This window comes from Oryctolagus cuniculus, chromosome X (assembly GCF_964237555.1).
Source record: "Oryctolagus cuniculus chromosome X, mOryCun1.1, whole genome shotgun sequence".
Classification (NCBI taxonomy): Eukaryota; Metazoa; Chordata; class Mammalia; order Lagomorpha; family Leporidae; genus Oryctolagus; species Oryctolagus cuniculus.
The window spans coordinates 113,930,828-113,941,464 of NC_091453.1; the positions used below are offsets into that span (position 1 = coordinate 113,930,828).

The 10,637-nt window shown below is 38.9% G+C and overlaps 1 long non-coding RNA gene across 1 annotated transcript; it reads right to left on the minus strand.

Moving 5' to 3' along the window:
• Positions 1-364: 364 nt before the first annotated feature.
• On the minus strand, positions 365-8,087 carry LOC138847632 (uncharacterized). Its single transcript, XR_011385557.1, has 2 exons — positions 7,928-8,087; positions 365-631 (listed from the first exon to the last, which is right to left on the minus strand). It is a non-coding gene; the product is annotated as an uncharacterized lncRNA (long non-coding RNA).
• Positions 8,088-10,637: the final 2,550 nt, after the last annotated feature.

The window sequence follows — 10,637 nt, forward strand, 5'->3', positions numbered from 1 at the left end:
GACATTTTTTTTTAAACACAACAGATGTTTCTTGCTTCCACTTTTCTGTGCATTGCTACTCCCATCTTACCTTCACCTCCCCCACACAGCTAGAAGGCCTTTGTCACTGAAATATACCTGCCAAAATCTAACTACCCTCCAAGGCCCCAGATGGCACCATCTCCATTAAGAGATGTTCTCATCCTCATCGTAATGTTGGGTGCTTTCTTTCTTCAATGCATTGTAGTCATTGATGCACAAGTACTGAACTATGAATTCTGAGACAGTAGTAATATAAAATTTAAATTTTTGCCTCCAGCAGCACCTAGCACAGTGCATGCCATGTAGTAGGTACTCCATCAATATCTGTGAAACAACTCTTCAGTTTATGTTTTTCTAAGGTTTATTTATTTGAAAAGAAGGGAGGGAGGGAGAGAGAGAGAGAGAGAGAGTCTTCCATTCATTGCCTCAGTCCTCAAATGTCCATAACAACTGGGCCTGGGTCAGGCCAAAGCCAGGAGCTAGGAACTTCATATGAGTCTCCAAGGTGCATAGCAGGAACCCAAGGACTTGAGCCGTTATCTGCTGCCTTCCAGGTACATTAGTTGGAAGCTATACTGGAAGCAAAGGTGGGATTCAATCCCAGGCACTCCTATAAAGGAAACATGAAATCCAAGCAGCCACTTAACCCTCTGTGCTACAATGCATGCCCCATCACTTCAATTTCTGTAAGTGTGAAAGAATACTATCACAATTTAACAGCTTTATTGAGATGTAATTAATATACCAAACAATTCACTCATGGCTTTTAGCAAATCTATAGAGTTGTACAACCACCACCACTATCAATTAGAACCTTCCTTTACCCAATTTAAGACACCCTGTATTAAATTTTAACTGAAAAGTGATCCCTGTTAGGAATTTGGAAAACATTATGCTGAGTGAAATAAGCCAATCCCAAAGGGACAAATACCACTTGTTCTCCTTGATAGGTGACAACTAACTAAGCACCAAAGAGGAAACCTGTTAAAGTGAAATGAACACTATGAGAAACGGTGACTTGATCAGCCCTCACCCTGACTGTTGATGAGCAGCTTAATATGTTAACCCTCTTAGTATTTTTTTTGTTTGTTCTACTTAATACTTTTGGTTGAATACTGTAATCAATACACAATTCCTCTTAAGTGCTGAAACTTAATTGAAAAGTGATCGCTGTTAAATATAAGAGTGGGAATAAGAGAGAGAGGAGATGTGCAATTCGGGACATGCTCAAGCTGACTTACCTCAAACAGTAGACTTAGAAACATACCAGGGGATTCGAATTCAATCCCATTGAGGTGGCATGTACCAATGCCATCTCACTAGTCCCAGGGATCAATTTCTGTTCACAATTGACTGTAATGATAGGACTAAGAACCAAAGGGATCACATAAACAAGAATAGTGTCTGCAAATACTAGCTGATAGAATCAAAAAGGGAGAAAATGATCCAACATGGGAAGTGAGATACACAGCAGACACATAGAATGGCAAATGTCCTAACAGCACTCTGGCCTCAGTATCAGCCCTTAAGGCATGCGGATCTGGCTGAAATGCCCATGAGAGTATTTCAGGCATGGAAAGCCAAGACACTCTGGGGGAAAAAAAAAACCTAGATGAAAGATCTCCACGAGTGAGATCCCAGTGGAAAGAATGGGTCATGAAAGAAGGAGGTACCTTTCTCTGAAGGGAGGAGAGAACTTCCACTTTGACCATGGCCTTGTCTAAATATGATCAGAGTCAGTGAACTCAGGGGGCTTCCATAGCCTTGGCAGCTCATGACAAGAGCCTAGGTTGATTACTGATGCCATAAACAAGAGTGTCAATTTGTTAAGTCAACAACAGGAGTCACTGTGCACTTACTCCTCATGTAGGATCTTTGTCCTTAGTGTGCTGTACATTGAGATTTAATGCTATAACTAGTACTCAAACAGTATTTTTCACTTTATGTTTCTGTGAGGGAGCAAACTGTCGAAATCTTTACTTAATGTATGCTAAACTGATCTTCTGTATATAAAGAGAATCGAAAATGAATCTTGATATGAATGGAAGGGGAGAGGGAGTGGATAAGGGGAGGGTTGCGGGTTGGAGGGACGTTATGGGTGGGAAGCCATTGTAATCAATATTCTGTACTTTGGAAATTTATATTCATTAAATAAAAGTTAAAAAACAAAAAGACACCCTGTAGCCATGACTAGACACACCCATTCCTCCCTCCCCCCAGTCCCTGACAAGTACTCATCTACTTTCTGTCTCTACAGATCTATTCTGGACATTGCATTGGAACCATAAATGTGCAGACCTTTTGTGACTGGTTTCTTTCACTTACATGATGTTTTCAAAGTTTATCTGTTGCATAGCATGTATCAGTACTTCATTCCTTTTTATTGCCAAATGATATCCTAATTGTGTAAACTTGCCACATTTTATTTAACCATTTATCAATTGGTTGACATTTGGGTTCTTTCTACTTTTTTGTTATCATGAATAATGGTGGTTAAATGTTACTGTGAACATTATTTTTCGACATACGTTTTTGTTTTTTTGGGTATATACCAAGAGATAGAATTGCTGGAACAAATGGTAACTCCGCGGTTAACGTTTTTGGGGAAACATCAAACTATTTTCCAAAGCATTTATACAATTTTACAATTCCACAAATAATGTACAGCGGTTCCAATTTCCCTACATTCTTGCCAACACTTGTTGTCCTCTGTCTTTTCTATTACACTCATCCTGGTAGTGTAGTATTTCATGGTTTTTATTTATACTTCTCTAATGACTAATGATGATGATCATCTTTTCATGTGCTTATTGGCCACTTCTACATCTTGTTTGGAGAAATATCTCTTCATCTCTTTTGTGAATTAAAAAGAATATTTCTAATTATAGTAAAATGCACCTAACACAAAGATTATCATATTAACAATTTCAAGCGTTCAATTCAATGACATGAAGTACATTTCCTCACTGTGCAACCATCATCACCATATAGCTCCAGGACTCTTTTCATCTCATAATACTGTAACACTGTTCTCATTAAACAATAAATCTTGTATCAGCTCCTGGCAACCATAAGTCTACTTTCTGTTCCTCAGAATTTGGTTATCCCAGGTATCTCATGTAAGTGGAATAATGTGGTATTGGTCGTTTTCTAACTGTTCTATTGCACTTAGCACAATGTCCTCATGTTTCACTCATTTTGTAGCCTGTGTCAAGATCCTCTTCCTTCATAAGGCTAAATAATATTCCACTTTGAGTGTGTGACACATTGTTTCTAATCATTCATCCTTCTATGACACTTGGGTTGCTCTCCCCTTGCCTGTTGTGAATAATGCTGCTATAAATATGAGTATACAAATATTTCCCTGAGACCCTGCTTTCAATTTTTTGGATATATTCCCAGAAGTGAAATTGCTAGATAATATGTAATTCTATTTTTAATTATTTGAGCAACCACAAATGACTATAGTTTTGCATTCCAACCAACAACATACAACGGTTTCAATTTCTTTACTTCTTCATCAACACTTGTTATGTTATTTTGTGTATTTAAAAAAATGTTATAGTAGCCATTTTAATAGACATGAGGTAGCATCTCATTGAGATTTTGATATGCATTTCTTTAACACGAGTGATGTTGACCATCTTTTCATACAGTTATTGGACATTTGTATATCTTTAGAGAAATGTCTATTCAAGTCTTTTGCTTATTTTTAATTGGTTATTTTCTTTTTTTATTATTGAGTTGTAAGTCTTCTCTGTGTACAAATACCTTACAGCATAAGTGATTTGCAAATGTTTTCTCATATTCTATGGTTGTTTTTTCACTTTCTTGAAGATGTCTGTTGAAGCACGCAAAAGTTGTTAGTGTTGATAAAGTCTATTTTGTTTATTTCTTTTCTTTCTTGTGTCTGTTAAGAATGTTTTGTCTTACCCAACATCACTAAAATTCACTCCTATATTTTCTTCTAAGAGTTTTATACTTTAGCTCTTAATCCTAGGTCTTTAGTTCATTTTGAGTTAATTTTTGCATATGATGCGAGATGGGGTATAACTTCATAATTTTTGCATATGGATATACAGTTATCCTAGCACCATTTTGTTGAAGACACTATTCTTTCTCCCATTGAATGCATTAGGTATCCATATTGAAAATGAATATTGATTATAGATGTATGGGTTCATTTCTTGACTCTCAATTCTGTTCCATTGGTTTATATGTCTATCCTTATGTCTGTACTGTTTTGATTACTGTAGCTTTGTAGTAAGTCTGAGTCCTCTAAATTTTCATTTTTTGTTTTTCAATATATTTTGGCTACATAGGGTCCCATGTAATTCCATGTGAATTTAAGGATTGGTTTGCTATTTCCAGAAAAAACGGTTATTGGAATGTTGGTCAGGGTTACATTGAATTGTAGATCAATTCAGGAAGTTTTGCCATCTTAACATTATTAATATTCTGCTCCATGAACATGTAATGTCCTTATATTTATTCAGGTCTTCTTTAATTTCTTTGAACAATGCTTTGTACTACTAACAGTACAATATTCCACCTCTTTTGTTAAATTTCTTCCTTAGAGAGCAATTGTTTACCCTAGTGGTTAAGACATCTGGGTCCCACATCAGAGTGTCCGAGTTTGACTCCTGGTTCCATCTCTTGACGCCAGATTCTGGCTAATGCAGACCCTGGGAAGAGTGGTGATGACTCACGTAATAGGGTTTCTGCCATCCAGGAAGATGTGGATAGAATTCCAGACTTTCAGCTTTGACCCTGACCAGGGACTCTCAAGGGCATTTGGGGAGTGAACCAGCAGACCAGCAGATGGAAGATCTCTTTCCTTCTCTCTCTTTCTTTCTCTCTCCCCTATTCTCCCTCTTTCTCCATCTCTCTGCATCTCCAGTAAATAAATTTAAAAATAGATTTATTTCAAAGAATAATTTAAAAGAACAAGTATTTTATACTTTTTGGTGCTTTGTGAATGGAATTATTTTCTTAATTTTAAAAATATGTATATATTTATTCATTTATTTATTTTCTAAAGCCAGAGTTAGAGAGAGAGAGATAGAGATTGATTTTCCATGTGCTGTTTCACTCCCCAAATGGCCTCAATGGCTGGAGCTGTGCCAGGCCAAAGCCAGGAGCCAAGAGCTTCATCCAGGTCTCCCACGTGGATGTAGGGGCCCAAGAAGTTGGGCCATCGTCTGCTGCTTTCCCAGGCTCTTTATCAGAAAGCTGGATTGGAAATGTAGCAGCCAGGGTTTGAACTGGCACCGTCTGCTGGTATTGCAGATGGTGGTTTAACCTGGTATGCCACAGTGCTGGCCCATGTTTTCTTTATTTTATTTTCAGATAATTACTGTAACATTTTGAATAAAAGGTAAAAAATTCACGTGATCAATCTTTAAGTTTAAAATCAAAAGTTGTTAATATTTTTGGGTTGCTGCTTTCAGGGATTCCAACATTTTACAATAGCTTGCACAGTAATAAAGCTTAAGAAAATTATCCCATTAGTATGTTTTTGTAATGTGGAAACGATTGACTTCTCTAATGAATTTAACATTATCATTAAAATTCCAAGCCAACCTCATCCTATCTGAGCAAAGTTAATGTGCAACTGCTTGTTTTGGTTGTTCCAGACACTTGTCTGCTAATAGTTAAAGTATTTAATGTGCTTCTTGGGTGAGTGGATATTTCTATAATTATAGTTCTTTTCTAAAGGACACGGAAAATTCCTGGGTTCTAGTATTAATCTCCCTCTTTAATTAACTGAAAATCAGATCCAATGAGATTACAATTTTCTCAAGGACCAACATCGGGACTCTGTTGTTAATGCTATGGATGAGTTTTATTTTGTGCACTAGATAAATTCACACCAACCCCTCACTAGAGAAGCCACTCCTTCCATTTCTTATCCATCTTGACCTTAAGACATCACAGCTGGCATACTCCCCTCTCTTTGAATTGTTGGCTTTTTTGCTTTATGTTTACTTAAGCAGTGAAAAACTTTATTAAAACATATAGCATAGTGGTTCACACTTAAGTATACAGCGTATATCAAGGTCTTTTACTTAAAACAGTGTTTTCTCTTGATCTTAAAAAGTTTCTATGCTAATCAAAGTTTTAAATGTTTACTTGGATTTGGTGCCAACTTTTAAAAAAGAAAATTCATAGACTGAAGGCATTTGAGAAGTTGAAAAAAGAGAGGGCAGGGGTCTGTGAGCCAAGTTCAGTCTGTAGACATGTTTTATTTGGCCTCTGTGGTATTTGAAAACTATTTAAATTAGTTGCCAATGTTTAAAAATGAAGCAGTTTTCATAAAAATCTGGATTTCTGCCTTTTCTTGAAAAAATGAGTGAACATCTGAAGCCCACGATTCAGCACAGCACATACTGGGGATACATGGGCTTCAGTTTTGACACTGAGGTTTGTAGAAATCATTACTGCCCAAAGTTGATCAATAGCGAATTATTTTATCTATTTCTCCATAATGGGTTTGACTCAGATGCCAAGAGTGTTATTTATAAAACAGATGAAGTTAGAGGAGGAGTAATTATTCTAAATTTGCATAGTATTTTCTTGCTTCAAAGGCCACCCATTGATATATTTAAACTTTTAATTTTTTAAATATGTTTAAGATATTTATTTATTTATTTTAGTTGAAAGGCAGAGTTAGAGAGAGAAATCTTCCATTTGCTGGCTCACTCCCCAAGTGGTCACAATGGCCAGGGCTCAGTCAAGCCAAAGCCAGGAGCCAGGAGCTTTTTCCAGGTTTCTCATGTGAGTGGCAGGGGCCCAAACACTTGGACCATCTTCCACTGCTTTCCCAGGCACATTATCAGGGACCTGGACTGGAAATGGAGCACTGGGGACTTAAACTGCACTCACATGGGATGCTGGCACCTCAGATGGCAGCTTAATCCTCTGTGCCACAACATCAAAACTACCCACCTTTTCCCCCCAGAAACCTTTTATTTAATGTATACAAACTTCATGCATTTCATAAATACAACTTAAGTGACACAGTGATTCTTCCCATACCGCCTTTTTTGTTTTAAAGAGTCCATACACATCTTTAATTTCTTCTCCCCTGAGCTGTTCTTTTTATTTTCTAAAAATATATTTACCTATCTGAAAGGCAGAGTGACAGAGAGAGAAGAAGAGACAGAGATCTTCCATCTCCTTTTTCACTCCCCAAATGGCCACAATGGCAGGGGCTGGGCTAGGCCAAAGCCAGGCACCTGGAATCCCATCCAAGCCTGCCACCTGGGTGGCAGGGAACTAAGCACTTGGACCATCTTCCACTGCTTTACAAGGCACATTAGTAGGGGCTTAGATAGGAAGTGGAGCGTCCAGGACTTGAACTGGCACTCATATGGGATTCCAGCATTGCAGGTGGCAGCTTAACCTGCTGAGCCAAAACATTAGCCCTTGGGGCCGGCGTTGTGGCACAATGGGTTAAGCCACCACCTGCATTTCGGCATCACATATGGGCACTGGTTCTAGTACTAGCTTCTATCCAACCAACAGATGGAAGATCTCTCTCTCTCTCTCTCCCCCTCTCTCCCTCTCTCCCTCTCTCTCTCCCCCTCTGTAACTCTATCTTTCAAATGAAAATAAAATAAATTAAAAGAAACACACCAGCCCTCATTTAAGCTTTTTACATAGAGTTCACTGACAGAGGATCTAAAGGAGCCACAATAAATCGAAAATCAATTACATCTAAGGTAAGGAATCACCATTGTTCTAATTTGTTTGCCAATTTTCATCTGGCTTTCTCTTTAAAATTTTCTTTCTTTTATTGCTATTTTCTTTTTCCTGGCTCTTATAATTTACCTGGATATCTGGGTAACAGTGCGTTAGGGTTTAATCATCCATTCATTCAATAAATACTTATTTGAGTACTCACAAAATGCCAGGTGCTGCTTTAGGAAGTTGGGATGGCACAGCAAACAGAAGGGACAAAAATCCCTTGTGCAGCTCCATGCTAGTGGAAATAAGAGATAATAAGTAAACAAACAAGAGCAGTATTATGAAGCTGTCAAAAGAGGATAATGTCACAGCCAAGAGGTGTTGGGTGCTATTTAGAGAGGGTGCTGAAAGAAGATTGGAAAGCAAGGAAGCGACCCTATGAGGGTATTGGGAAAGAGTGACCTAAGCAGAGAGAAAGGGAGAACAAAGGCCCAGAAGTGGAAACCTGTTCAGGACATTCAGTGAAGTAACAGGCTGGAGTGGCTGAGCAAGGGGCGGAGTGGGAGACTGGTAGAGGAGTTGAGATGGGGGAGGGAGGGCGTGCTGTCTTCTACTCCATGGTTGTTTTCTTAGTAAGCTTTACAGAAAAGCACCTCTTAGTGATATCCAAATATAGGCCTAATCTCAACCCAAAATGGTCGTCACTCCTAAATCATTGCAGCCTAGAAAACAAGTGAAGAATTCATTTTCTTCCATTTTTGTTCAGTGTTTCCACAACCATTAATCAATGGACAAATAAATTATCTAACTCTTCAGAATGTAACTGCTGTTAATATTCAGCCAACTCTAAGAGCTGTTTAATCCCAGGCTAAGAGAAGCTGTGCACATTTGTAGCATAAGCATATATGGTAAAACTCTGCATGTGGCAATCCTGACTAAGAAAACAATGACATTAATGTGATTTAACCCAAACAGAACAAAGCTCCAAAGTCTAAGCTGACTCGTCCTTGCTGGGTTTCTCTGGCCTCCCTCAATTCCCATAATTCTAAAAAAGGAAACGTTAGCCTAGGAAATTTGTGACCTCATTTTGAAAAAGAATTTTTTTTAACTTTTATTTAATGAATATAAATTTCCAAAGTACAGCTTACGGATTACAATGACTCCCCCCCTATAACTTCCCTCCCACCTGCAACCCTCCCCTCTCCCGCTCCCTCTCCCCTTCCATTCACATCAAGATTCATTTTCAATTCTCTTTATATACAGAAGATCAATTTAGCATTTATTAAGTAAAGCTTTCAACAGTTTGCACCCACACAGAAACACAAAGTTTTATACTTATCAGTGGCTTTCATTTTTGAAGTAACAGGAAAATGACTGAATATAAATTTAAATTTATTTAAATATTTAAATATTCTGAGTATATGTACTATTGTTTTGGTTGCTTTTTCTACAGAGATATTGTCTGTGCTTAAACAGGGAAGAACTGAACTATTAATGGCAGAAAAGTAATGTTTAATTGGCTTGCTTTTATCAAACACCATGTCTACTGCTCTAGTTGGCAACTGAACGAAGAGAAAGCTGTGGCAGAATTAGTCAGCATACCAGCCTGTTAAATATCAAAGAGCAGAGCAGGCCTTTTGTCTCAGCATTGAACCAGACACTGAAAATGCCTCTAATTTTAATATTTCCAGAGGAGGCTAAAAAGATGTGAAACACAAGAATCAGGAAAAATGTCACGCACAGCCTAAGTACACATTCGTCAGAGGAAAAATGCCAGGAGTGTGGCAGCATAAGTAAGAGATCTGCCCGGAAGCCAGAATTAATCATCACAAGTGAATTCTTTAGAATAATTCACCATCCAAAACCCAGCTCTTCCATACATGCAGGAAGAGGTCACAGGCAGTAATACGGAGTATTCAGTAGATGGCAGGTTTTTTTTTTTTTTTTTTTTTTTTTTTTTTTTCTGGAAGTGATTTTGTGTGGTCTACTTCAGCATTTCAGGATATCATCAGTACAATTGAAGGAAAGGATTAAAGCAATGAAAGAAAAGCTTTATTTTGGGGGTGAATGTTTGTTTTCTAAAACTTTTATTTTGCGATTATACATCCAGGTATAGATGGGAAGGGAAAGCAGGCAATGTGGGAACCCCTTCACGATCCCCCAGCAATTCTAATCCATTTTAAAAATCTAACTATTATGAAGGTGAGTTGTACCTTCTTTTCTTAAAGTTTGTGTTTATTTAAGAAGCAGAGACAGGGTCGGCGCCATGGCTCAATAGGCTAATCCTCCGCCTTGCGGCGCTGGCACACCGGGTTCTAGTCCCCATCGGGGCGCTGGATTCTGACCCAGTTGCTCCTCTTCCAGGCCAGCTCTCTGCTGTGGCCAGGGAAGGCAGTGGAGGATGGCCCAAGTCCTTGGGCCTTGCACCCCATGGGAGACCAGGCGAAACACCTGGCTCCTGCCTTCGGATCAGCGCGGTGCGCCGGCCGCAGCGCACCGGCCACGGCAGCCATTGGAGGGTGAACCAATGGCAAAAGGAAGACCTTTCTTTCTGTCTCTCTCTCTCACTGTCCACTCTGCCTGTCAAGAAGAAGAAGAAGAAGAAGAAGAAGAAGAAGAAGAAGAAGAAGAAGAAGAAGAAGAAGAACTAGAAGAAGCAGAGACAGAAAGAGTGAGAGAGAGGGAGAAGGGGAGGAATAGAGAGCATGAACTCCCATCCAGTGGTCTACTCCCTCAAGTGCCTACAACAATCTAGATGGGACCAGGCTGTGCTGAGGCTGGGAGCCAGAAATTCAATCTATATCTCCCATGTGGGTAGAAGGGACCCAACTACTTGAGCCATCACCTCTGCCTCCCAGGGTGTGCATTATCAGGAAGCTGGAGTCAGGAGCTGCAGCCAGGCATTGAACTTAGGCACTCTGATCTTG